The sequence below is a fragment of the Carettochelys insculpta genome, chromosome 3, assembly GCF_033958435.1.
Source record: "Carettochelys insculpta isolate YL-2023 chromosome 3, ASM3395843v1, whole genome shotgun sequence".
Lineage (NCBI taxonomy): Eukaryota > Metazoa > Chordata > Testudines > Carettochelyidae > Carettochelys > Carettochelys insculpta.
In genome coordinates this window covers 189,416,384-189,442,605 of record NC_134139.1, presented here as the reverse complement: position 1 = coordinate 189,442,605, position 26,222 = coordinate 189,416,384, and the positions used below count along the sequence as shown (strand labels likewise).

The window sequence follows — 26,222 nt, the reverse complement described above, 5'->3', positions numbered from 1 at the left end:
GCCCCTGGCTGGGGAGCAGTGGCTCACAGCAGCTCATTCCCAGGGCTGGGCAGGAAGCCAAGACCAGGCTACATGCATAGCTGCAGTCTCTGGAAGCTGCAGGTAAGGCTGGGCAGGAAGCTGCAGCCCAGGGAGATTGAGGCCAAGAGCCAGCAGCTGGGGGAACCTGTTGGTGGAGGGCAGAGAGAAGCCACAGTGACAGCCGGGGGGTGGGGTGGGACAGCCCAGGAGCGGGGCCAGGGGCGGAATTGACTATGCTTGGTCCAGCAAAATCCCTTATCTGGGACTTCTCCAGTCCCGAGGGTGCCAGACGAGGGAGGTTGAGCCTGTAGTCCAGGATAACTCTATCTGAAGTGCTTAACATGGCTAAAACTCCTCTTTGTAACCAGTACTGTGGTTGACATTTTTATTGTCTATAACAGAAAAGTGAGATATTTATCTACTGAACATTCTCTCCAAAAATGTCTTGGAACTACAAAGCTAAAGGCTTGATCCAAAGACCAGTGGATTGGCAAATCAAAACTGACTTATTCCAAACCAGACGAAGCCACTTGACCACACTTATGAGATAACAGGTTTCAAACTCCAGGCATTGTTATTGCAGCTCCCTCTAAAATTACACTGTTGAACTTTTGCAGTTTGCGTTAATCTATTATTTTTAATTTCACTGGACTAAAATAATATGGATGAAGAGATTTTGCCCAAATTTGCCAAAAAGCTTCACTTCCAGCAGAAATATGAAGTATTTCACCTGAAAAGATGAATGCTTTGGAAAATAGATGTCCCAAGGCTGATGAAGGGACACTAGATGGGGAGGGCTCAGAGTTACTACACAGAATTTTTTCTCAGGAGTCTGGCTGGTAGACCATGAGCATATGGGCAAGATCCAAATGATCATCATATATGTGGTCAGGAAGGAATTTTCCCTCTGGTTACATGTCAGAGAACCTCAGAGTTTTTCAACTTCCTCTGGAGCATGAGATATGGGTCACCTGAAGGTTTAAATTAGTGGAAATTATGGTTCCTCTGTAACGTCAAGTCTTTAAATCATGTTCCGAGGACTTCATCTACTTAGGGCTTGGCTACACTTTCATGAAGATTGACCCAGTCAGGGTCAGTCTTCCAGAGTTCGATATCGTGCATCTGGTAAAGATGGGCAAAATCAATCTGTCTGCGATTGGCAGTCAACCCCTGTACTCCTTGCTATCATGAAATGCTCCCAAAAATCTTTGTTAGCAAAGACAGTCACAAAAGTCAATTTCTGATACAGCAATTCTAGCTATGCAATTTCCATAGCCAGAATAGAATATCTGAAATTGACTTTCAGGCCTAGTATAGACCTGGCCTGAGAGTAGGTGGATGAAATTTTGTGGACTCTGACGTGCAGGAGATCAGACTGAATGATCACACTGGTCCATTCTGACTTTAAAGTCTATGGGTCATTATTATCATCACTTATACCACATTAGTTGCTAGGGGCCCAAACAGAGATCCCGCCTCCATCGTGTGTGGAGTCACACGTTCATATAGTCAAAGGTGGTCCTTGTGCTGAAGAGCTTACAAGGCGAGCTGATCAGAAATTTTCCATCAGAAAGATTTCTCAACTGAAAATGCAGTTTATGTGACAAAATTCTGACTTTGCATTAAATGTTTGTTTTTTCTATTGGGAAAATGAACTATATTTCATTTCAGATCAATTCAACGTGAATAAAAATATTTAGATTTTTGAACTGACCCAGAACATTTAGTTGCAAAGCTGGTAAACAAACAGTAATGTTAATTTTTTGATTAGCTCATTGTCTAACGGAATTGCGTATTGGTGTTCCATTTTCTCTTCTGGTCTGGCTCCTCACAGGAATACATTTCCCATAATGCAGTGCAGCTTGTCCTCTGACCATGCTGCACAGTGCATCAACAGTTTGTTTTAGAAAGGCTAAGCCAGTAACAGACAAATCTCAACCGCCAATCACCCTTTCTGATCAAGAAAAACACCAAGCAAAACAACTAAGGAACAAATTGTTCAGGACATCTGCAAGAAACGGAACCAACAAAAGAGGATACTAACACACCCAGACTAGCATTATTGTAAAGTTAGCTCAGCAATGACTGAACTACTGAAGCCTCCCAAAAATACCACAGTGATGTAACATAGGCGGGTCAATAGTTTTGCCTTTATTTGCTTATAAATAGAGATGATTTACAGTTTCAAAAGATGTAGTTTTGTAGTTTTACTAAAATCTACTCCATTGGCGCAAGCAGTCAGCAAGAAGGCACATTTAGTACAGTACAATGAGATTGTTATGTTTATATTATACAGAGTAATCGGATGAAAAATGAGAAAAAGGAACATTTACACAAAAATAACAGAAGGAAATTTGTGACCTTGGAACAGTCTCCTAAGAAAATGGTGGAAGAAGAAAGAAGGAATATATGAAGTCATTAGAAAATAGATGGTAAGGAACGATCCTTCAGAGACAGTAGATCGCCCAGTAGGTCTTTTCCGTATCTGATGATTCTATGTTTTACCCCCATGGTCTCAGTCCAGCTTCCAGGGGACAACAAACCTACTTTAACAACACATACTGTAACCCGTTGATTTAACAGACCCTGATATATGGACTTTGGAAATGACGGACGCTATCTGACAGCACCCAGGCCCCCACCCCCCATAAATGCCAGAGACTTACCAGAGCCACCATCAGGGCTGGAGGAGCTGCTGGAGTATCTAAGACTGGAGGGTCACCGGGGCCAGAGGCTGCAGCAGGGTGCAGGAGCTCTCCTCCCCAGCCCTGTGTGCGCGGAGCGTGTCGCTGCCCGGCTGCTACTGTCTGCAAGGCGCTGAGCAGCAGCTGTGGTGTCAGGGCTGCTGCCCACTGGCAGGCTAGGGTCAGCCACGCTCTACCTTCGCATGGGCAGCTCGGAGCCAGGGGCTGGAGGAGCCACAGCTCTGAGAGCTGCAGGAGGTGGAAGGATCCAGGCCGGCATTTTGCTCCTCTCCTGGTAATTGGGAGAGGGAAAGGGAGTTGTGAGGGGAAGAACGGGGCAGGAGGCGGGGAAGGGAAGAGGGGGGCAGAGGACAGGAGTGAGAGATGGGCTGGGAAGGTCAGTACATCATCATGCAGTATAACCATTCTGATATAACAGACTTTCGGCATCAATAGACGCCCCTTCCCCCTGATTAGTCTGTCAAATCAAGTGTTTACTCTACTGGAAATCTGAGCAAGGCAGTCATGAACTGAATGGGCAGAGAGACTGAATTACACTTTCACCCTGGGGAAATTACCCTTCCAGGCCGGATCTGAAGCACACCGGTAAGGGTAAGTGTGCACTTGTGCTGGTGATTTGCAGGTAATCTGAAACAACCAATTGCAATGCTGTCATCTGGTATTGTTTAGCAGCATCAGTGCCACATGCTCACAAAGTGAGTTGCGCTAAATTGCACAGGAAGTCTGTGGGCAACAAAGAATGGAATCTAGCTCTCTTGAGTCCCAGCATGGTGCCTTAACCATAAGACAAGGCTTCCTTTCTAGTGACTGTATCACACTACCTGTGGGAAGTTGGGGCATTGTAACTGAGGTAAGTATGCGGTCATATTCATCAGACATTTGATACAGAATTACAGTTTGCTGCTCAGTGTTCTGGTTGGTTTTGAGTGAGAATGATTTGCTCTCCAGTGGATTCCTTGTGATTTTCTGTGCATTATTGTTTCATTTTATACTGTGATCAAGAGGCCTAGACTTAGATGCTATGGAACTTCACAAGTAGTTAGACTTAAGATTACACAATCTTCTTGTCATGTAATGCAACCTAAAAATGTGTCTTAGGTGACCATGTTCTTCTACATATGCATGCAGTAGATAGTATGGGTGGCAATTTCAAGTTTGCTCTGTTTTTGTCTAATTCCTCTCCTACTGAAGTCATGTGGAGTTTTACCATTGATTTCAATGGGAGAAGAGTTAAGTCATAGGATTTTTGAAATCCCATTGTACACGTATAAAATGACATGCAAGTTAGCACTCTGTGCAAATCATGAGAAACTCCACTGACACCAAAGAACATACTCTGGGTTTCAACTGTCCACAAACTGCTCCAATATTTTATGCTGCCTGTATGCCACACCCACACAGTTCAGCGCAAACAGTAAGTTGTGCACTCCACGGGCGGGACTCTTCCTTGCATATTGAATACTGGCATGGTCTGCAAACGGCAGTCTTCACTTGGGCTATGTCTACACTACAGAGATCTTTTCCAAAAGAGCTTCTTTCGAAAGAGTGCGTCCACACACAAAAAGCAGATCAAAAGAGTGATCTGGCTCTTTTAAAAGAGAGCGTCTGCACAGTCCCCCACTCTTTGACCGTTTCTACACAGGCCACTTTCTTCGAAAGTTGCATGGTAGTACACAGCCGAAATATGCTAATGAAGCATGGATGCAAATTCTCCATGCCTCATTAGCATACGGCCATGTGATTTGGAGTCCGGAAGATCGTTCTTCCAGACTCCAAAACACCGTGTAGAAGTGCAGCCCCCGGGGAGCTTCTGGAAGGAAGTCCTTCTGCCGGAGGCCCCTTTTTCCCCAAAATTTTTGAAATATATTATTTTGAAATAGGGCTGTCATGCAGATGTAGCCTTACAGCTTTTTCCACCCAAATAAATTAACATTTAGTGGCAGTTCTTTCATGAGATGAACAGGTGCGAAGATATTTACATAGCTTGAAAATTGAAGCTGTGCTGGAATTGATTGCTTTGACCATATGTTGCTGGTTGCTATTGTCACCAACAGAGAGAGTGGGTTCCTTTTGCTTTCACCAGCTTTATACCAGTATAATTTCACTAATATCATGTTTGATCATCAGTTGGGGTTGCATGCAGCTAGGTTAATTTCAGTTACTGAGTATCTTGTCTGCTGATTTCCATTTACTTTTCTTATTTACATCAATGATTTGGGCTCAGCGCTTTATATATTGCATAGCCTTAAAATCATTTGCTGTCTGAGAATGTGTCCTGTGAATGCTGCAGGAAGGTTTGTTTATTCTAGAGTAGCATATTAACTGCTGTAGCTAGGGTGGTTTTCTGCTCAGATGCATCCTAAAACAGATGGATTGTACTTTTGGGTTCCGAAATGACATCACCAAGCTGTCTTTAGTTAATGTTCTGTTCCCAGCCAGCACAAACAGCTATGACATGTCTGGTTTGCTTTTTGAATGCAGGAAACACCGCATTGAAAGAATGACTCATACAGGATAAAAGATTAACCTTGTGATTTGCAGTCCTTCCTCAAATTCCAGATGGGGGTTTTAAATAGAGAATGATCTCATGATGACCATGTGCTGGGGAACCCCCCATTCCCTCTTTTTAAAGCCAAAACATAAGTGCTGCATAACGTATATTTGTTTAGGGAAGGGGTTGTCAAACATTCTGAGCCTCTGTTCTCCTTCCTCTGGCCTTGCATTTATTCACGTTACGGGTTTTTCTTCACATCCCACAGATGTTTGGAATTGTCTGTGGTTAAGTGGGAAGGAAACAGAATTGGGAGAATAAGGGAAAGATTCCATTCGCTTAGTAAATGAAGACAAAAGCACATAATTCTGCTCTACTAGAGCTGGTGAGGCAGAAGATTGCTCAATAAAAATGTGAGTGTTTGTGAGTTCAGAAGCGTGTGACCCTGTCGCTTGACATGAAGTGTCAAAAGTGGTGGCAGCCCCCTTCAGCCTGTGTGATCTAGAGGAGTGTGTGCAGAGCTGGGAATTCCTAATACCAGCAGTTGCTTCCCACCTCTGCTACTGGTGGCTTTAATACTTAGTACTTCATTCAGTATTTCACAGGCATTTCATTAGGATTCACTGTGCTGTTCGGAGGTAGGTATATCTTTTGAGCTCACTCTGCCAGAGAGAAAATGAAGCTAACCCTTTGCAAACTTGTTTCAGATCAATGTGTTGGATCCTAAATAAGATGAAGGGAGAGTGGAAGGAGAGAAAGGATTCTGGAGAAGCCCAGGTAGCCCTGCCTCACAAGGAGACTCTAAAATTCAAAGCAGGCTGTGGATAACTCTGTTCACTTAGGACAGGTCTACATGACAGCCTAACCTCAAAATAGGCTATTTCGGCATGCAATATTGTCTAAACAGCAACATGTGCTGAAATAAGCACTGTTTTGAGGCATCCCTGTACTCCTACTGCAATGAGGTGCACAGGGATGTCAGATTAGCAGGTCCATTATCTCGAAAACTGTTTTGAGAAAGCGGGTGTGTTTCTTAGACAGGGGCAGCTATTTCGGGATACTGCTGTATTCTGAAATAGCACCCGCCGTGTAGACATAGCCCTAGAGAGTGACCTTTTGGGGAAGGGACTTTCTTTTCATTCTGTGTGTGTACAGTACAAGGGAGCTCTGCTGTCTGACTTGGGGGCCAGTAGTGGCTCCAGTAATACAAACAGTAATAGTAATCACTGTTAGATTCCTTTCTTCAGGAGTGGGGCTGTAACTCATGTTGACTGGTGGGCATGAGTAGGGCACCTCCATAGCCCTGCCATGCCGTTTGTAGCACTCATAATGGGGATATCTGGGCACGTCACAATCTTGAAGGCATTTAATCTCACATTGCAAAGTAGGGCTCTTATCTCCGGTTTAGAGGGGAAACTGAAGCACCGAGAGACTAAAGGGCTCACCAATGGTTACATAAGAAGATGGTAGAGAAACAACTTAAACTTGTGTCACCTGCAAAATCACATATACAGTAAACTCTTTCCTACGTGGCACTGTATCATCCAGAACTCTCAAATAACCAGCATTTTAACCATGAGTAAATTTTAGTGACATTCTCCATAAGTACAGTGCAGCGGAAGTAAATATAAATAAATACAGCACATACAGTATAAGTTTACAGTTTACAGTGCTATTGTTGTTGGTAAATAAAGTACTCTGCATACATTTTGTTTGTTTCTTAATACCTAATCTTGTTTTTCTTGTTCTGCGTTGGTAGGTATGCCTTGCTATTGTCCAGAGTATTTGAATATCTGGCAACCTCCAGGTCCTGGGCCTGCTAGATACAAAAGAGGCCTGGTTGCAGCCCTGGTTGCAAGTGGAAGTTGGGCTGGAAGAAAGTTCTAGACAGACACCTGTTGTAATACACATCCAAAGTGTATGGGCCGGGCCCCACGCTGGCTGGAGGAGGAGCTGGAGCTGGCACGTGCAGGAGGGGCTCCATTTGTGGGGGCTGGGGCTGGCATGGTGGAAGGGAGGGCTCTGTTGGGTTGCGGAGGGCTTGGTACAGTGTGGTGAGAGCTCTGTTGGGGAGCTGGGCTGGGCCCTGCACTGACCAAGGAGGGGCTGGGGCTGGCACAGGGCAGGGGGCGCTCCATCTGGGGAATGGGCTGAGCCCCACACTGGCCGGGGGAGGGGCTAGGACTGGCACAGTGTGAGGGTTGGGGTTGGGGAGGGGGGAACATAACAGAACTTTGCCCAGACAGACAGACGGACAGACACAGCAAAAATAATACATATGATAAAGCAGACTGCAGTTTCCAGTTCTACTAATTCTGTAGCCATCATTCAGAAAGTCTTTTTCCCCCTACACAAATTTCTCAAAATATCTGATCAACTATTCAGATAAAAATCAATTCAGATACAAAGGAGGGGGGGAAGCCTTGTCCACTCACTTGTCTGTTTCCTCTTTAATTTTATTGTTTTATTGTTTTTGCAAGTAGACAAAAAAGGAAAAAAAACAGCTGAGATCGCCAAGGCCTTGGCTATGACTGCGGAGGGAAAAGACCCAAAACAAATATATCTGCAAGAAGCGGGCAGTGATCCAAACCAACAGATGGTCTGAAATGATAAATCCACAGTGCTCTTTTTCAGGTGCTAACTGCAAATCCCCAGCAATGAGAGCATTCTCACTGGTGAGAAGTTAGACATACAGCTCAGGAGCACAACCTCCAGGTGGAGAAAGCACTCGATGGCTGCTGACCTCAGACCTGCACAATCATCCAGAGCAAGGGTCTGCAATCAAAATAGTGAGAAGAGCCATTTTTGCATCTACCAAAACAATACTTTCAGAGCTGCAGTGCATGTGAATATGAGACGGTCCTTAATAAGTAACGTTGAACTGTGTTTTCTGTAACCTCTATTTTAAGAATAGTGCCTGCACAATGATTTGTACCAGTTAGAAAGTTTAAGTTACTTTCACCCCTGGATGGGAGAGCAAATGAGGACAAGGAAAATGCTGTGCCTGTTTCACATCCCCCCTCCACTCCCTCCCCTTTGGCCCATAAACCCATGTGCCTTGCCCCAGGATTGACCCCTCTCAGCCTCAGATCTGTCCCCCCCTCATCCCCAGGATTAACCTACCTCAGACACATGCACCTCACAGAGCTGGAAGGAACCTCTGGAGGTCATGGAGTCCAGTCCCTTGCCGGGCTGGCAGGGCCAAGCACTCCTCCCTTTTTTTTAAATCTATTTCCCCAGTTTCCTAACTGGCCCCCTCAAGGGCTGAGCTCACTACCCAGGGTTTGGCAGGTTAATGCTCAAGCCACTGAGCTATCCCTCCCCCCACAAGCTCTACAGGCTGCTGCTGCTGCTCTGCAGCCACCACCTTCCCCCCCACTTCCTCCTCCCTCTCTGCAGGGCTCCAGCCGGGGCTGACTCAGCCACCCGCTTCCCCCCAGCTCTCCTGCTCACTTCCCTCACCTGCAGCGCAGGTGGTCCCTACCCTGCCGCCACTGAAACAACTGAACTAAATTGAATTAGTTTAACAGCCGGATCCATCCCGCCTCCTGGCCAGTTCAGTCTAGTTCCATTGGTTCAGCACCGGCAGGGTCAGGAGCCACAAGAGAAGTCAGCGGCGGCAGCACCCAGAACTGTAACTGACTCCTTAAAGAGCCTCATGCGGCTGCTGAGCCACAGGTTGCCGGCTCCTGATCTAGAGCATGATCATATATGTACAGAGCAACCAGACCCAGTGTGACTATTCCGTTTTCTTCCGCTGTTCGGCCGCATCTCCTCCTGCTCATGTTTTGTTCTTTGCCGTTATTTCAACCTCTCCCTTATCCCGCGTGGAATCCAACTATTCCCCTCACTCGGGTTTTAGCAACTGAAATAAGACGCCGCCTTACCCGCGCACTAGATTCAGCACCTCACGGGCTCCACATTACCGTGTTCCACAAGACAAGATCAAGTGGTTGGCAAGTCCGTAGATGAGCAAATGGGATTCTGTGTCTTTCCACTCACACTAGCATCAGCAGACAGTAACTAGCCAGAATGACTATAGAGTAAGAGAAGCTGTGAGATCCCCAGCACCTGAGTCAAGTGCACAGATATAGCACTGAGCACTTCAATGCATTTTTTACAGTGGCCTGGACTTTCTCTGCTCTCTGCTGACTTGCTGCTTGCTCCTGCCCTGTCCTTCACTGTCTCTTCTCATGTCCCTTCTCTCCTGCCCCATCCCCTGGCCCCTTCTCTTTTCTTTCCATTTAACTAACCCCTCTCTGCCATCGCCTTTCTGTTTCCCTGAACAAAAACTACTGTGGAACTAAAAGGCCATTTGCTGCCATCATGTTGTTCACTTGGCTTCCGTATTACATCCATTTCTCCCAATCTGTGTCTGTCTTGTCTGATTAGATTGTAAGCTCTTCCAGGCAGGGATCACCCTGAGTTACTCTGAGTCTGTGCACAGCACCCAGCACAGTAGGTCTCTGTTCTTGGTTGGCCCTTAGGCACTACCATAATAACCATGATTAATAGGAATTAGAAAACCCACTGGCTGTGTCTACACTACCCACCTCCTTCAAAGGAAGGATGGTAAGTAGGGTGTTGGGAGTTTACTAATGAAGTACCGGTGGGTGAGCTGCGGCTAGACGCAAACTGGTACTTCGAAGTTTAAACTTCGGGGGGTGGGGGGAGAATTTGCTTAATGAAGTGCTGCAAATGCAGCGCAGCACTTCATTAGTAAACTCCCAACACCCTAACTACCATCCTTCCTTCGAAGGAGGGTGATAGTGTAGACAAGCCCACTGCTAGAGAAAAGGTGGTTGCAAGGGCCAGAAGAGATCTCCTGGGTTGTGAAATCCAGTCCCCTGCACTTACAGACACCTTTGTCCTGTAATCCCACTCATACATTTATCAGGCCTCATCAAAATTAGTTAGGTGGTTTGCCCCCATGACTGCTGTTGGATGGCTTTTCTGGAACCTTACTCCTCTGCTGGAACCTAAAAGGGTGTTACAAGGAGGAGGGAAGAGGAGAAGGGAGAAAAATTATTCTCTTTAGCCTCTGATAAGACAAGAAGCAATGGGCTTAAATTGCAGCAAGGGAGGTTTCAGTTGAACATTGAAAAAATTCCTGGCAGGGTGGTTAACTACTGTAATAAATTGCCTAAGGTGGAATCTCCATCACTGGAGATATTTAAGAACTTGTTGGATAAATATCTAACACAGATGATAGAGATGGTGTTTGATCCTACTATCCATGCAGGGGATTGGACTTGATGATCTCTTGAGGTCCCTTCCAGGTCTAGTATTCTATGGTTAGTAGCCTTGTAATTTCCAATCTAAATTTATTTATAAACAATTTATACCCATTTGTTCTTGTGCCCTTCAGTTTTAATAGTTGTTCATACTGCCTGCTGTTTACCTCCTTTGGGTCTCTGGAGAGAGCCATCATATCCCCTCTGTTTCTCATTCTATAGCTTCTATGATTAAAAATGTAATCTTCAACCAAAGTACTGAATATTGGTCAACAGTAGCTGTCTGTTTATATGGCCCACATTTAGATCAAATTGATAATCTCACAGGAGAATCCTGTGTAACCCTTCTGCTGGCAGGAGTCGGCAGCAACCCGGGGCTGGATTCAACCTCTAGGAGTTCTTTTTCACCCATCTCACACAGAACCAGCTTGAGCCCCCCAACCCAGTAGCCTGGGAAATTCACACACCCCTGGACGCCTCAGAGAGGTAATGCTTCCCCACTCGCAAGCACACAGTGTAGCAAAGAAACTTCTAATGAAAGAGGCAGAAAAGTCAATTGGCATAAGCTTGGGAAAATACCACCACCCAGAGTTCACAACCAACCCTCAGGTAACTGTCCTGGCTCAAATGGATTGAGCAATATCCTTGGCCTCTCAGGCTCACCGGTCTAAGGCAATCCACACACCCAAACTTTCTTTGTATCCCCACTTCCAATGCCCCACTTACAACCCAGTCCAGTCCATGCAGGCCCTGACACATCACCCTGATGCATTTCCTCATTGAACCTGAGGCAATGGCCCCTTATACTGGTCCAGCGTTCTTCTTGCTCCCTGCCAGCTGCCCCACTGGCTGTCTGCTCCTCCTACCATCCATCTGCCGGTCACGGTTGTCCATCCATCTGCTGTTCCTCCTACTGGCCATCCACTGGTCCTGCCATCCATCTGTCTCTCCACTGCTCCACCTACTGTCCATGCACTGCTCCTCCTACCAGCCAGCTGTTGGTCACACCATCCATCCACTGCTGTTTTGTTGTAGGTAAAACCTTGTGATTTCAGCTCATAGTGGCTACGTCTACACGTGAAGCCTACATCGAAATAGCTTATTTCGATGTAGCGACATCGAAATAGGCTATTTCGATGAATAACGTCTACACGTCCTCCAGGGCTGGCAACGTCGATGTTCAACTTCGACGTTGCGCAGCACAACGTCGAAATAGGTGCTGCGAGGGAACGTCTACACACCAAAGTAGCACACATCGAAATAAGGGTGCCAGGCACAGCTGCAGACAGGGTCACAGGGCGGACTCAACAGCCAGCCGCTCCCTTAAAGGGCCCCTCCCAGACACAGTTGCACTAAACAACACAAGATACACAGAGCCGACAACTGGTTGCAGACCCTGTGCCTGCAGCATGGATACCCAGCTGCCGCAGCAGCAGCCAGAAGCCCTGGGCTAAGGGCTGCTGCCCACGGTGACCATAGAGCCCCGCAGGGGCTGGAGAGAGAGCGTCTCTCAACCCCTCAGCTGATGGCCGCCATGGCGGACCCCGCTATTTCGAAGTTGCGGGACACGCAACGACTACACAGTCCCTACTTCGACATTGAACGTCGAAGTAGGGCGCTATTCCTATCCCCTCATGGGGTTAGCGGCTTCGACGTCTCGCCACCTAACATTGAAGTTAACTTCGAAATAGCACCCGACGCGTGTTGCCGTGACGGGTGCTATTTCGAAGTTAGTGCCGCTACTTCGAAGTAGTGTGCACGTGTAGACACAGCTAGTGGCATTCAGCTCAGGGCCTACCCACAATGTCTCAGTATCCATTAAGGGGGATTCACACAGAACAACTATAGACCCATTTTTAGGTCTATCTGTGAACAGTGTGTGAAGACCTAGTCAAACCATTTTTACAAGTGTATAGCTAAAAGACTTCCTTCCTTCCTTCCTTCCTTCCTTCCTTCCTTCCTTCCTTCCTTCCTTCCTTCCTTCCTTCCTTCCTTCCTTCCTTCCTTCCTTCCTTCCTTCCTTCCTTCCTTCCTTCCTTCCTTCCTTCCTTCCTTCCTTCCAGCCAGTTCAACCACTATACCACCCCTTTTTTCACCCACACAGTGCTTTGGGGGGGGCCCTCTGTAATCCATACCTTACCTAGTAATGATGACTGCCCTGTACCCCCACCCCCACCCCAAAGCTTCAAGCATTGTTGAGACACCACAGTTCTTACACTGGGTGATATCATAAATTGTGACTCTGCAACAACATGTTGTTTACAATAGACAAAACCTCCTGGCTTTGCCTGCTCCCAGCAGGCTTTGTTTACAAGGCCGTACATATGCACACCTTTGTATCTGCATGCAAATAATCTCTGCAGAATACATTCCCCAACTCCTTCAGTAGTATTGAGCTCCTGCTGGCACATTCCTGACATCTGTAATAGTTGGTTCTTCATGAACTCACCACTTTCGGGTAGGCTTCACCTGCCATAGCGCACCCCTGCTCTCATGTCCACCTCAGACCCTAAGAAGGTTCCTGGCATCCATCATTCATTCCTTTAGTGTGTTTCATGTGTTCTCCTAGACTTCAAATGAAACAACTCTAATTCAGATGGTGAGTAGAGGGTTCGTTGGCATCTAGGCCCATGTACTTATCCAGGTTGGTGAAGCATCATGCAGCATTCTAATAATACAGTGTTATTTGTATAGCTGGTAGAAAATCTTCTGTACACATTTGGTTTTTTTTCCAGAAAATGCTAATTTGTCAAAATTGAAACAGTCTTGAGGAAACTGAGCCATTTCAAAGCATTTTGATAACCTTGAAATGTTCCATTTTGACTTGAAACATTCCATTCCTACTTTATTTCAAAAAATGAGATTTTTTTCATTTTAACTTAATATAAATTTAAAAGTCACAAATGAAGCATTTCAGTTGACATGATATTAAGTTTTCTTGGAAAAATGTGGGGAAATCTTTGCTTTCCTTCCAACTGAGAACAAAATAATATTTATAAAAAGAGAAATACCTGAAAAATGGAATTTCCAGTTCCTTCACTGCTCTGGTTAATCATTAAGCATGTGTCTGATAATTTGTGACTTTAGTAGTTAGCCCAAGGCAGAACCTTGAGAAGCACTGTGTCTCAGGAGCACAATTTTTCCAAACCCCTCCAGGTTGCATTGGGAAGAGGTGCCAGGCAAATCATCTGTGGCACTCCGTAACACTCTTCCCACTCACGTGGGCAGCCAGTTCCACTAGCCACCATGTAGTGGACTGGAGCTATAGATCTGCCTATTCTTTTCCCCTTTTCACCCACATAGTTCTCCACAGGAAGCAGCTAAGTGAGATTTAATATGTTTCCCAACCACCAAATCTGCAGTTTTGGTAGACCTAGTGTAGGCTGTTGGGGGAGGGGAGGAGGGTTCTGCTTTACAACACCATGGTATTAAAATTAATACCCTTATAAGAGTGTTGTAGCCAGTTACCACCGAACGATGTAGCATGGACATTTCCTGCTGAGCAGTGGGCTGGCTGCGTGCTCCTGACCACTTTGTTGACAGGGAGCATGCAATGTTTTCCTAGAGCTGAACTCTGGCAGGCTGGTTTCACAAACTCTGCCTTGGTCCATCTGAGCTAAGAGTCACCACCACCACCACCGTCACATTGCATGTTAGCACGACAGAGCTTGACGCAAATGAAATCAGATCCCCTGGGATAAAAAGAAAAAAGGGCTGAGACATTGTTATGAACGGAAAACCAAAGCCACTAGTTGCTGCATGTGTATTGGGGCATCTGTATCCCCCATGTCCATTATGGATTCTGCAACAAATCCTGCATCCATTCAAATCAATAGCACAGCTTCGCCGTTCCAGTATCAAGGCCATTTAGGTTATTATTGTTTGAGTACTGTCAGGATGTTTAGCACTGTACAGAATAGAGACATTTCTTCCAAGGAACCTAAACGAGATTTATACATCCATGCATAAGGTCTATCTGCTCACATCCTATAGGAAAAGTGCTAACAAACTGCAGCCATGTCTACATCATGGAATTACACAGTTGTATCTTGGACATTATAACAGAGTACATTTCGGGAGTAGTGTAAGCTCATGAGCCACCAAGGTTTGGTTGTGGTCAGAACACATTGTCTACATGTGCCACATTGGCAGACGTGGTGGAGCCTGTGAATTGTTATGCTTACCCCACCTTGCCCTGCATATTCCTGAAGCTGATGCAGAATGTCCATATTAGATTGGGTAGGAACGTTTTGAATTTTGAAACAGGAAAAAAAATGTTGATGGCATTGTTGCAGGCTATTTGTCGCCCGGCTTTTTGGCCATCTATCGAGCCAGTTGAAATGTTTGAAATTTCATAATATTTGTGTTAAAAAAAAAAAAAAACAGGGAAGGGAGACAAAAGTTGTGAAAATTTTTAGCACTTGATGGCACCAGCTCCATGGGGGCTAATGTGTGTTTCAGTTGATTTTCTTTTGGTTGTTACAGTGGATGCTTTGAAGGTGCACCCTCAAATCCCCTAGGAGGCTCTTGCAAATGTGTTGGAAGGGTCCTGCTACACTCTCACTTTCTCAGGGCAGACACCCAAGCAGACAGTCGTCAGCTTTTCTTGGAGTAACAGCAGGTCTGGCCTGGTGCAGCGAGGTATCAGTAGGACAAGAGCCGCCCTCTTAGAGAAGATGCATTTCAATACTGTCCAGCATTTATTCAACCTTTTTTGTAAACTAGTAACAGAGAGGAAGCCGTGCTAGTCTATACACTATCAAAACAAAAAGCAGTCAAGTAGCACTTTAAAGACCAGCAAAATAGAGTCTGAAGAAGTGGGTCTGTCCCACGAAAGCTCACCTAATATACTCTTTTGCTAGTCTTTAAAGTGCTACTTGACTGCTTTTTGCTTTTTTTTTTTTTTGTAAACTGTGTAACCTTAAGTAAGTCACGTATTTCATTATGCTTGAGTTTCCCATACATCAGATGGGAACTATATTTCCTTTCCCCCACATTTTTCAGGCCTTGTCTCTCTAGCTCATAAGTCTAAAGACAAACAGAGACTGTCTTATTCTTATTGTATGTTTGTACAGAGATTAGGCCCAATGAAGTCTTGATCTCAGCTGGAGTTTGTAGATGCTACTGTAATCTAAATAGTTAATTGTCATGATTATCATGTGTTTAAAACACTGGGCTGAGACCCAGGAAATCTAATCAATTTGCACAGCAGGATGAGAACAGTCACACAAATTGCATCACTATGCCCATGTAAAATGAACTCACAAGTGGTACCAGTAGTTCTCCTCATTTGCTCCTGTCCAGTCAGTTTCAGAGTCACTGTTTCTTTTCCTTCCTTATTACAGTTTTTCCCTTCAGAATCACAGATTGGTATAAGTAAAAGTTCCCAAGCTAGCCCCTAGGCTGGTGTAGATCAGCTCCATTGACTTCAGTAGGACTGTGCTGGTTTACAGTAGATGAGGTCCCTCCTCCCTCTCCTCAATAGTTGCGAAAACAGCAGGCTTGCTTGGCAAAAAACAAACATTGATCTGTTTGCTCATCTGTGTCCCTAGCTAAACATTTCCTGGAAGCAAACAGAGAAGAAGTAGCTTCCCCTCACTGAGTAACAAAAATCAGCTTTATACTTAGTGAGTTTTTATTAAGGAGGCACCAAACCTGAGAGACATGGAAGCATCTGGGAGTTATAGGCCCACTTCTCTGTATTAATTTGCTGGAAAAGGAGCATAGAGAGCTTTTTTAAAGCAGGAAGCTCAGCTTACTAGGGAGAGCATGGGATGGTGTCAGATGCATTTGAGCTGGAGGAGATTGAAGAAGATTGAAGATTGAAATGTTCAGTGTCCTGTGGTGGGAGTGTTTCATCATACCTTGTTCCCTCCATCAATAGAGCTCAAAGAATTTTAAAAAGCAAGTGAGTATTGTGATCACCACTCTAGACATGGATGAGCAGTCACACAACACCTTAAAGACTAACAAAATAATTTATGAGATCATGAGCTTTCATGGGGCAGACCCACTTCTGCAGATCCGGAGAGCTGAAGAAGTGGGTCTGCCCCACATAAGAACATAAGAACATAAGAACATAAGAATGGCCATACTGGGTCAGACCAAAGGTCCATCAAGCCCAGCATCCCATCTGCCGACGGTGGCCAATGCCAGGCGCCCCAGAGAAGGAGAACAGAAGACAAGTGATTTATCTCCTGCCATCCATCTCCTGCCCTTGTTATGAAGGCTAGGGCACCATACTTTATCCCTGGCTAATAGCCATTTATGGACCTGACCTGCAAAAATTTATCAAGCTCTTTTTTAAACCCTAATAGAGTCCTGGCCTTCACAGCCGCCTCGGGCAAGGAGTTCCACAGGTTGACTGTGCGCTGTGTGAAGAAAAATTTCCTTTTATTAGTTTTGAACCCACTACCCATCAATTTCATTTGGTGTCCCCTAGTTCTTGTATTATGGGAAAAGGTAAATAATTTTTCTATATTCACTTTCTCCACACCATTCATGATTTTATATACCTCTATCATATCGCCCCTCAATCGCCTCTTTTCCAAACTGAAAAGTCCCAGTCTCTCTAGCCTCTCCCCATATGGGACCCTTTCCAAGCCCCTAATCATCTTAGTCGCCCTTTTCTGAACCTTTTCTAATGCCAATATATCTTTTTTGAGGTGAGGAGACCACATCTGCACGCAGTACTCGAGATGTGGGCGTACCATAGTTTTATATAGGGGAAGTATGATATCTTTTGTCTTATTATCGATCCCTTTTTTAATAATTCCTAACATCCTATTTGCCTTACTAACTGCCGCTGCACACTGCGTGGATGTCTTCAGAGAACTATCCACTATAACTCCAAGATCCCTTTCCTGATCTGTCGTAGCTAAATTTGACCCCATCATGTAGTACGTGTAATTTGGGTTATTTTTTCCAACATGCATTACCTTACACTTACCCACATTAAATTTCATTTGCCATTTTGCTGCCCAATCACTCAGTTTGCTGAGATCTTTTTGTAGTTCTTCACAATCCCTTTTGGTTTTGACTGTCCTGAACAACTTGGTGTCATCTGCAAACTTTGCCACCTCACTGCTTACCTCATTTTCCAGATCATTGATGAACAAGTTGAACAGGATCGGTCCCAGGACTGAGCCCTGGGGAACACCACTAGTTACCCCCCTCCATTGTGAAAATTTACCATTTATTCCCACCCTTTGTTTTCTGTCTTTTAACCAATTCCCGATCCATGAAAGGACCTTTCCTCCTATCCCATGACCACCTAATTTACATAAAAGCCTTTGGTGTGGGACCGTGTCAAAGGCTTTCTGGAAATCTAGGTATATTATGTCTCCTGGGTGCCCCTTGTCCGCATGTTTATTAACCCCTTCAAAGAATTCTAATAGATTAGACAGACACGACTTCCCTCTGCAGAAACCATGCTGACTTTTGCCCAACAATTCGTGCTCTTCTATGTGCCTTGCAATTTTACTCTTTACTAGTGTTTCTACTAATTTGCCTGGTACTGATGTTAAACTTATCGGTCTATAATTGCCAGGATCTCCTCTAGAGCCTTTTTTAAATATTGGTGTTATATTGGCCGTCTTCCAGTCATTTGGTACCAAAGTGGATTTAAAGGATAGGTTACAAACCACTGTTAATAACTCCGCAATTTCACATTTGAGTTCTTTCAGAACCCTTGGGTGAATGCCATCTGGTCCTGGAGACTTGTTACTATTCAGCTTATCAATTAATTCCAAAACCTCCTCTAATGTCACTTCAATCTGAGTGAGTTCCTCAGATTTGTCGCCTAAAAAGGCTGGCTCAGATTTAGGAACCTCTGTAACATCTTCAGCCGTGAAGACTGAAGCAAAGAAATCATTTAATCGCTCCGCAATGGCACTGTCTTCCTTGATCGCTCCTTTTATATCTTTATCATCCAAGGGCCCCACTGCTTTTTTAGCAGGCTTCCTGCTTCTAATGTATTTAAAAAACATTTTACTATTGTTTTTTGAATTTTTGGCTAGCTGTTCCTCAAACTCTTTTTTGGCTTTTCTTACTACATTATGACAGTTAATTTGGGAGTGTTTATGTTCCTTTCTATTTTCCTCACTAGGATTTGACTTCCACTTTTTAAAAGCTGCCCTTTTCTCTCTCACTGCCTTTTTAACATGGCTGTTTAGCCATGGTGGTTCTTTGTTAGGTCTCTTACTGTGTTTTTTTATTTGGGGTATACATTTAAGTTGGGCCTCTAGTATGGTGTCTTTAAACAGTTTCCATGCAGCTTCCAGGGATTTTAGTTTAATTACTCTACCTTTTAGTTTCTGTTTAACTAGCTTCCTCATTTTAGTGTAATTCCCCTTTTTGAAATTAAATGCCAGAGTGTTTGACCGCTGCGGTGTTCTTCCCAACACAGGAATATTAAAAGTTATTATATTGTGGTCACTATTTCCAAGCGGTCCAGTAACAGTTACCTCTTGGACCAGATCCTGCGTTCCAGTCAAGACTAGATCGAGAATCGACTCTCCCCTTGTGGGTTCCTGTACTAGCTGCTCCAAGAAGCAGTCATTTAAGGCATCAAGAAATTTAATCTCTGAATCCCGTCCTGAGGTGACATGCACCCAATCAATATGGGGATAATTGAAATCTCCTATTATTACTGTGTTTTTTATTTTGATAGCCTCTCTAATCTCCCTCATCATTTCAGCATCACTATCACTGTCCTGGTTAGGTGGTCGGTAATATATTCCTAATGCCATATTCATATTAGAGGAATGAATTGTTATCCATAATGATTCTATGGAACATTTTGATTCCTTTAGGATTTTTACTTCATTTGATTCTATATTATCCTTCACATATAGTACCACTCCGCCACCCGCACGACCTGTTCTGTCTTTCCGATATAATTTATATCCCGGTATGATAGTGTCCCACTGATTGTCCTCATTCCACCATGTTTCTGAGATGCCTATTATGTCAACTTCCTCCTTTGATATGAGGTACTCCAGTTCACCCATCTTATTAGACAGACTCCTAGCATTAGTGTAAAAGCATGTTAGAAAACTACCACTATTTATATGTCCGCCTTTCACAGACGTGGTGGATTTTTTTATGCACGATTGTTTCACATCTGATCTTGCCCATATATTATTTCCCACGTTCCCTATCTGACTAACTTCTAGGGAATCCCTGTCTATGGAGCCTCGTGTAAGAGAAGTCTCCGTCCGATCCAGGTGCTCCCCCGCACCAATCGGCTTTCCCCCACCTCTTAGTTTAAAAACTGCTCTATGTCCTTTTTAATGTTTAATGCCAGCAGTCTGGATCCACCTTGATTTAGGTGGAGCCCATCCTTCCTGTATAGGCTCCCCCTACCCCAAAAGTGTCCCCAGTTCCTAATAAATCTAAACCCCTCTTCCCTACACCATCGTCTCATCCACGCATTGAGACTCTGAAGTTCTGCCTGTCTATCTGGCCCTGCGCGTGGAACTGGAAGCATTTCAGAGAATGCCACCAAAGATGTTCTGGATTTCAGTCTCCTTCCTAGTAACCTAAATTTGGCCTCCAGAACATCTCTTCTACCCTTCCCTATGTCATTGGTACCAACATGTACCACGACGACCGGCTCCTCCCCAGCACTGCCCATAAGTCTGTCTAGATGCCTCGAGAGATCCGCAACCTTCGCACCAGGCAGGCAAGTCACCATACGGTTCTCCCGGTCATCACAAACCCAACTATCTATATTTCTAATGATGGAATCCCCCACTACTAAAACCTGCTTCTTCCTAACAGCTGGCGCTCCCTCCCCCGGAGAAGTATCCTCGGCACGAGAGGATACAACATCACCCTCTGGAAGGAGGGTCCCAACTACGGGATGGTTTCCCTCTGCTCCCCTTGACTGCTCTCCTTCCCTGAGCCTTTCATCCTCCGTAACAGCCTCAGGACTGTCAGATTGGAGGTGGGACAGCCCTACTATGTCCCGGAAAGTCTCATCCACAAACACCTCTGCCTTCCTTAGCTCCTCCAGTTCAGCCACCCTGGCCTCCAAAGCACGCACTCGGTCTCTGAGGGCCAGGAGCTCCTTGCATCGAGCGCACACATACGCCACCCGCCCACAGGGTAGGTAGTCATACATACTGCACTCGACACAATAAACAGGATAGCCCCCACTCTGCTGCTGGGCTTCTGCCTCCATTTCCTACTCTAGTTATATACGAGGGTTAATTAAATGTTTCAGATAGAGGTTGTTATAAAGGATTTAGTTTAAGGGCAACAGAAGTAAGTCACTGGCTCCCTCCAAGCTCCCCCTCTCAACTCCCCTCTCCAAACTCCCTCCTGTTAGCACGCACCCTGTTTGCCAGCACCCGGTCGCAAAGCTCCCTGGTCGCTTACTAGCAGGGTTTAAGTGCTCAGCCTCCCTGATAGCTCCTCCCTCTGCCTACAGCTCAGCCAATCAGCACACGGTGTTTCAATTCAAACCTAATCAGCTTCCAACTGCCTGCCTGCCTGCCTGCCTGAGCACACGGCCTTTCAAACAAACAAACACACACTCAGCTCAGCACTCCAAACAAACAAACTCCAAACTCCAAACAAACACACAAGCCCAAAACCTCCAAATATAAGCAGCCACTTACCCCAAGGTGCTTTAGTTTGCTCCTTCCTTCTCCTCCTCCAGGAGAGCCTCTCCAAACTCCCTCCTGTTAGCACGCACGCACCCTGTTTGCCAGCACCCGGTCGCAAAGCTCCCTGGTCGCTTACTAGCAGGGTTTAAGTGCTAGTAAGTGCCACAAAAGCTCATCACCTCATAAATTATTTTGTTAGTCTTTAAGGTGTTGCTTGACTGCTTGTTTGTTTTGTTAGAATACAGACTAGCATGGCTGTCTCTCTGTTACTTCAGAGATGGGAAAACTGAGCCCCAGACAGGTCCCATGATTTACCCAAAGTCACCCAGCTGGCCAGTGGCAAAGCCACAGAGTGTCTTGTGCCCCAGCCCAGTGATCTATTAAGTACCCCACACTACTTAACATCATGTTCCATCCTTCAGAATTTGGCAGCTGTGCTACTTATATTTTGATATATGTTCCCAAATGTACTAGTTAGTTTATGGACAGAACCAAGTTCTTTCCCCATGCTGTGGGCCCTTAGCACTGCTCTGAAGAAAGCAGCCAGGGGACTTTCCCCGATGACAATTTCCTGGATGGGCAGGAGTCCCCAGTGAGTAGAGAACCCAATTCTGGTCCACCTCAGAGCACTGGAAAAGGGGATAGAATGGGTGTGAGGGAGAACATTAGCATCACCTCTGAAATGCAACCACCCTTAAAACTAACAGCAAATAGACAGACCCACAGCCGTCCCATAACAGCCTGCCCAAGAGATGGGGAAGGAAAAGGTTGGCCAAGGATTCCAACACAAACTCCCATCCTGACACAAAGTTCCATGGGATCTTTCATGCCTACACAGAGCAACTGCAAGCTAATGAGACAGTATTGGCCCAACAAGCTCTGGAGCTTGCCAAAGCATAAATGACTGTGCAGTTGTGCAGGTATTTGCCCAAGGTCAGTAAGCTGTACCCACAGTAGTGCTGTACCTTCCTGGTAGGGGACGGGAGTGGGGAGAGATGAACCCTTGTCCATTTGTCAGTAATGTCCCTTCCCAATCCCAATGCACATGGCACCATCGGACACCGCTCTCCTTTCTCCTGCTGTCAGGCACAGCTTCTCTTCCTGCCGTTCCAGGGCGAAATCTTCTAGGGTTCCCAATAGCTAGAGGAAATAGCCCCTCCCCCGCCCTTCACTCTGTCCTTTCTTACACTAGCAGCACAGTTGCCCCTGAGCAGGCGGTGTGTTTTCTCCTTCAGCAGGAAGTCCTCTACACCGCTTTGTACAGGCTGAGTTATTTCACCTCACAAGGATGGAAAGCTGAATCCAGGTTTTAACTTGCAATTCCAGGGGAAAATGTAATTCCAACCTACTGCTTAAGCTCCAGCTATTGACAGCACACTGCACATGGCTGTGGTACCAGTGCTAGTCCTGCAAGACTGACTGGGTGGGGATTCTGGGGTTTCTCAGGTTGTAGTTGAGCGCAGGCTTGGCTCAGCTGAGGCAGGGAGGCACATGCAGCTCAAAGCCACTCTGGTGCCAAGACAGGGACTGGTCATGGGCAAAACTGGCTCCTGTTTCAACTAAGGGTATGTCTACATTCATGCAAACCTCTTGGCATTCAGCTAGTTTGAATGACAAGAGTGGAAATGGGCAGCAATGGCGAGCTGTGTAAGTGCATACCAAAGGGCCTGAGCAGAACCTCATAGACCATGATGCTGCAGCTTTGCTGCTATTGTTATTTGAGCTGGTCAGGGATGCAAGAGTCCAAAGCCAGAGGAAACCACTATGATCGTCTAGTGTGACCTGCATCACACCAGCCATAAAGGCAATAGGCAATAGTGAATAATTGGCAGAGCATAAGGTCTCGTAGCAATGGTGTGGCCAAAAGAGCAAATGTGATCCGTGACTGCATACACAAGGTAAATTCCTGAATTCCTGTTTGAATCAGGCCAGATCTTTTAACAAAAACACAACCCAATCAAATAACTGTCAGTGACCAAGCACTCACCATAACCCTTGCTAAAGAGCTCCCATTCTAGTTACCCTTGCAGTTAAAAATGTAGGCTTTACTTCCAGTCTGGATTTATCTAGCTTCAACTGGACCATGTTATGCTTTTGTCTGCTAGAAGGACGAACCCATTGTCAAATATTTGCTCCCCATGTGGCTACTTACAGACTATAATCAATCAGCTGTGAACCTTCTCTGTGTTAAGCTAAACAGATTCAGCTCCTGGAGTCCATCATTATAAGGAATGTTTTCCAGCCCTTTAGTCATTGCAATGAGTCTTCTCTGCACCCTCTCCAATTTATCAACATCCTTTATGAATTGTTGATACCAGAACTGGCACAGGCACTGAATTTCAAAAGACACTCAATCAAGGGTGCTTGACTCTTGGCTCTGCCCCAGGCCTCACCCTCACTCAAGCCCCCTTCAACACCCCACCCCTGTGCCACCTCTTTCTGCCCCACTCCACACCCACCCTTGAGCATGCTGCAACCTCACTTCTCTCCTCACCCCCTCAGAGACTCCCAAATACTGTGGAACAGCTGGCCATGGCAGGCGGGAGGCATGGAGAGGAATGGGGGAAGAGGTGATGATCTGTGGGGCCTGCCACCAGATGCTCAACACCCTCCATTTTTTCTCTGTGGCTGCCCCAGCCCTGGAGCACCCACAGAGAGTTGGCTCCTAGGAGAATGCAACACAGCGTTCCAACAATAGGTCCACCAGGGCCAATACAGACGGAGAATAACCTCTATGCCTACTTGAGATTACCTTGTGTATGCAGTCAAGGATCAGATTTGCTCTTTTGGTCACACCATTGCTATGAGACGTTATGCTCAGCTGATTATTCACTACTGCCTTATTTCAGGGTCATGAGCTTCCCAGGGTAGTGCCTCCACTGGTGAATGTCTAGCCTACATTCCTTGTTCTTAGATGCACACCTTTACACATAGCACTTGTCGCCAGAATAGCAAATGATGGAGATTGCTCTGTAACAGCTGCATACCCCTAGTCTTTGCATTGTCTGCAAACTTTTGGTTATCATTTTATATTCTGTTCCAGGGCATTGACAAAATCTTTAAATAATGTAGGGCCAAAAACTGATCTCTGCAAGACCTTTTCACCTAAAAAATAACCCCTCCATTTGCTCAGTGATTTTCTCCTTACCCTTACCTTCTCAGACCTATCAGAGTTCAATCCAGTTAGAGTGTGTCACGTTAATTTTATACCATTCCAGTTTTTTTTAATCAAAATGTTGTGAAGGTAGCAAATCAAATGCTTTACAAAGTCCAAATACATTCTGCCAACATTATTACCTTTATCAGACTTGTGATCTCATCAAAAACAACTAGACAAACTGACAGGGTCTATTTTCCATAAACCCCTATTGATTGGCATTATTTATATTACCTTCCCTTAATTCTTGATTATTCAAGTCCCATATCAGCTACTACGCACAATCTTGGTCAGGCTGACAGGCCTGTAATTAACAGGGTTGCCCCATTTACCCTTTGGAGCTATCGGCACATTATTTTTCTTACAGTCTTCCAGAAATCCCCAGTGTTCCAAGACTTTTGAAAAATCAGCATAAACAGCCCACTAAGCTACTCAGCCCAGTCTCTCAAAAGAGCTGGATACAAGTCACCTGAACCCTCTGATTTAATAATGCCCAATTTTAGTAGCTGCTGTTTAACACCCTCATGAGTTACTATTGGTACAGTGTTGCCATGACATGATAAGACTACTTTGTCCAAGTACGGAATGCATACTGTAGTCACCACTGTGATTGCAGCGTTGTCACATACTTCTAATTCACATGCCTGGAATGGTCCCTGGAGGACAGTTCTGACGGCCTGGGATCCCTGAGGTGCAGTGTTCCAGACGTGCTCCCTCCCTTCCAGCAGATCCATTATAGGGAAGTGATAACTTAGTGAAAGTTATGTGAGTTTGGCTGCACTGAGGAGCTAGCCATTAACTTCTAAGACAAGGGGAAGTGTAGGAACACTATGTTTGACATCTCTTCAATTATTTGTCTTGTCTTTTCCTGATCTGATGAAGTGGGTCTGTCCCATGAAAGCTCATCACTGCATAAATCATTTTGTTAGTCTTCAAAGTACTACACTTCTGCTGTTTTGTTTTGTCTTTTCCTGGTACGACTGCACTTTCAAGGTTAGCTATTTTGTAGGACATACTCTAAACTCTGTCCTAACCAGCATTCTATCATCCAGAGCTCTCAAACAACCAACATTTTAACCATAAGTAAATTTTAGTTACATTTTCCATAAGTACAGTATAGTGAAAGTAAATACAGATAAATACAACAAAAATAGTATAAGTTTACAGTATACAATACTACTGTTGTTGGTAAATAAAGTACTCCACATACATTTTGTCTGTTTCTTAATATCTAGTCTAGTTTTCCTTCAGTGTTATGCACTACTAGGTATACCTCTCTACTATGCAGAATATTTGAATATCCGGCAATCTCCTGGTCCTGGGGTTGCTGGATATGAAACAGTTCACTGTATATGCTGGTTTTAAAGTGTACAGAGATTCTATGTAGAGGTGAATGGAAACTGAACTAAACTGAATTAAGGCCACTTTAATTCTGAATAGCTGCGTCTACACGTGCACGCTACTTCGAAGTAGCGGCACTAACTTCGAAATAGCGCCCGTCACGTCTACACGCATCGGGCGCAATTTCGAAGTTAACTTCGACGTTAGGCGGCGAGATGTCGAAGTCGCTAACCTCATGAGGAGATAGGAATAGCACCCTACTTCGACGTTGAACGTCGAAGTAGGGACAGTGTAGACGATCCGCGTCCCGCAACATCGAAATTGACGGGTCCTCCATGGCGGCCATCAGCTGGGGGGTTGAGAGACGCTCTCTCCAGCCCCGCAGCTCACTGGTGGCCGCATGGAGCGGCCCCTTAAAGGTCCCCTCCCCCGCCCTGACTGCAGGAGGCTGAGGCAACGTGCAGGCTCCTGCCTGTACACGCGGCGGCGAGCCTGCACAGCCCTCATCCCCTGACAGCAGCCATGGCTGCCCAGCAGCCCCCCCCAGCACCCCCAGGGGACCCCCCCCAAGAGGAGCCACAGCAGCCAGGGCAGCCAGAGGACCACGCAGTCTGGGAAGCGGCAGCGGGGCCCCTCTTGGACGGAGGCCGAGATGCAGGA

At 45.5% G+C, this 26,222-nt stretch overlaps 1 long non-coding RNA gene across 2 annotated transcripts; it reads left to right on the top strand.

Moving 5' to 3' along the window:
- The first annotated feature begins 3,100 nt into the window (after positions 1-3,100).
- On the top strand, positions 3,101-10,691 carry LOC142010588 (uncharacterized). Of its 2 annotated transcripts, XR_012644839.1 has the most exons (4): positions 3,307-3,317; positions 5,925-5,994; positions 6,977-7,179; positions 7,701-10,691. It is a non-coding gene; the product is annotated as an uncharacterized LOC142010588 (long non-coding RNA). The 2 variants fall into 2 exon arrangements; XR_012644840.1 differs by lacking the exon at positions 5,925-5,994 and having other exon boundaries at positions 3,101-3,317.
- The last annotated feature ends 15,531 nt before the right edge of the window (positions 10,692-26,222 follow it).